The sequence below is a fragment of the Macrobrachium nipponense genome, chromosome 33 (genome assembly GCF_015104395.2).
Source record: "Macrobrachium nipponense isolate FS-2020 chromosome 33, ASM1510439v2, whole genome shotgun sequence".
Classification (NCBI taxonomy): Eukaryota; Metazoa; Arthropoda; class Malacostraca; order Decapoda; family Palaemonidae; genus Macrobrachium; species Macrobrachium nipponense.
In genome coordinates, this window is record NC_087219.1 from 52944925 (window position 1) to 52947424 (window position 2500).

Below are 2500 nucleotides of genomic sequence, written 5' to 3' on the forward strand. Positions count from 1 at the left end.
ACTGCACCGTTGCAGGTTTTTTTGTCGTGAATTAATCCCAAGTTGATATATATATATATATATATATATATATATACATATATATTATATTATATATATTATTATAATATAGATATAATATAATTATCATATATATATATATATATATATATATATATATTATATAATATATATATATATATTATATATATATATATATATATATATATAGCTGTGTGTGTGTGTGTGTGTGTGTGTGTGTGTGTGTGTGGTGTGTGTGTGTGTGTGTGTGTGTGTGTGTGTGTGAAGTACAATTTTCACTTTGTAAAGGCTAAAATGAAATTCAAAATGTACATATATTTTATGTCAATTGTTATAAACTTCGATAAAAGAAATAATTGGGGTTGTGGGCACATTATGTAATTCTCTTGTAGTAAAATAAAAATAAAAAATTCAGTGTTAATTATTACAGATGTCATGCTTGTTATTTTTCTAAAATTCTTTACAGACGATCAGGTGAAGAATGATCAAGATTGTAACTGTTTTGCTCACATGATTGAATTTAACGAATATTGATTTTTTTTTTTATATTTGTCATACTAACCAATTTTCTTTTTCTTTTTCCAGGTAAGTTCCTAATGCGTCCTCAGTAATCTTCTTTCGTAAGTACAAAAAATCACACTATTCTTGGTCCCCGCTCACAGGTGACTAGGCAACACCCGAGAAATATCTACGTCTCAAATTTATAGATTATTCGACTACGGCCAAGTATTATCATTCTCCTTCCTATTTTCCATTCTCCATTTGAATCACCTCTTCTCCTTCATTCATGGAATTATGAAGGTTGCCTGGCCTTCGGTCCTTCAATAGAAGAACGTCTGTTGCAGTTTCATCGTTCGTCAATTAAGATTTTAATGCTTGGGAGATTCTCTAAAAGGACGTGGTAGCGTTCTGTAACATGTTGTGAGAGAGAGAGAGAGAGAGAGAGAGAGAGAGAGAGAGAGAGAGAGAGAGAGAGATACTGATTATATCTAAAGAGGTGCGACATTATCAAAGATCGAAAGAGAGCGAAGGAGAAGGGAAAATTATAAGGTATACACTCGCATGCGATTTGTTCTTTCTTTGTAAGGGAGGGAGAGAGAGAGAGAGAGAGAGAGAGAGAGAGAGAGAGAGAGAGAGAGAGAGAGAGAGAGAGAGAGAGAGACTAATCAGGTGCAATAATGTAAGTCAGGAAGATACTGAAAACAAGAAAAAATATGGAGGAACTTGACATCATGGAAGCTGTGGTTTGTCAAATTAACTTCATACAGTTTTAAAGTGATATTCATTTTTATTGGTTGATTTGACTCTGTGAAGTATTTCGGAAAGCTCATATTATTGTTAATTGTACTCATATATAATTGGAGTAGAATGTCGCGTTTCCATGAGTCTCGCCTCGATGGGAATTAATGGCTTTGAATGTGTGTTTCATCTGTTTCGCCGTGTTTGACATTAAGTTCTAGAAATAAACATATCCCTAAATGCTCTCCGAACAAAGGCATATGTACGTGTCTAACCATTAATTCCTTTCAGAGGAGTTATGTTGCAAGAGTATTCCAAAGCAACCGGCGTTCGTGTGGTGTTCGTATTTCGAAGCTACCCAAGTGTCGGTGTGGTTCAGACTCCTAAGTTGCATGTCTTCGCTATCTCGCGAAAGTTTGAAGAGGTCTGTGGGTTTTTCCGTAGAATAAAAGCATACGTTTTGCATCATTTTGTTTCAAAGAGAAAGTTCTTACGTTCGCCGCAATTGTTCGGATTTCAAAGGTGGATTCATTTACCCTGTCTGATTCAGAAGGTCTGGCAGTCGAGTCGTGGTGAATGCCAGATTGACAACTTTACGTTACATTACAGTGCGTTTCTTAGGTTAAATGACTTCTTGTAATGTGCTTGTCCCAGCGATAATTTCGTACCCCCGCGATCTTTATTAATATCATTAATGTTATAATCAATCATATTGCAGAAATATAAGCAGAGCAATCTTGGCAGGTCTGTTAGTGATGGCATTCGTTGCCGTCATGCGTAGCATAACAGCATCAGGTGCATGAAGAAATTCGGCATTCTTTGATGCTAGTCAGGCTTCCTTAACCGTTACGTCGTTGTTCTGCATCGAGTTTTGAGTTTACAAAACAGGTGGAGGGAATGACTGACTGCATACTAGGATTCTTGGCAAGTAAGTACCAAGGTCATAGGCATGGAGGGAGAAAGTGAAGTGAACTAAGGAAAAGAGGCGTGGGTAGTTTGTTTTGGCTTTCCGTTCATCCACTGGAGAACTCGGTGATGGAACTCGGTCATGAACGGCATTCCACCTCGTAGGATATTTTGTGTTGAACTTGGCTTCATTTTCAGGTTGAAGTAAGTAGTATTCGCTGGATGCTTTTCCTTGAATGAAACTGTGTTTTATATTTTTCCCGGATTTTATATATTATGAAAATGTTTTTGAGAGCAAGGTTATACTTGATGTATCTGAAGTAAGAATATTTTT

At 36.0% G+C, this 2500-nt stretch overlaps 1 protein-coding gene across 10 annotated transcripts in view; it reads left to right on the forward strand.

Annotated features, from left to right (window-relative positions):
* LOC135203194 (oxysterol-binding protein 1-like) overlaps positions 1-2500 on the forward strand; it is a 355421-nt gene that overhangs the window by 148423 nt on the left and 204498 nt on the right. The gene's annotated exons all lie outside the window — the stretch shown is intronic.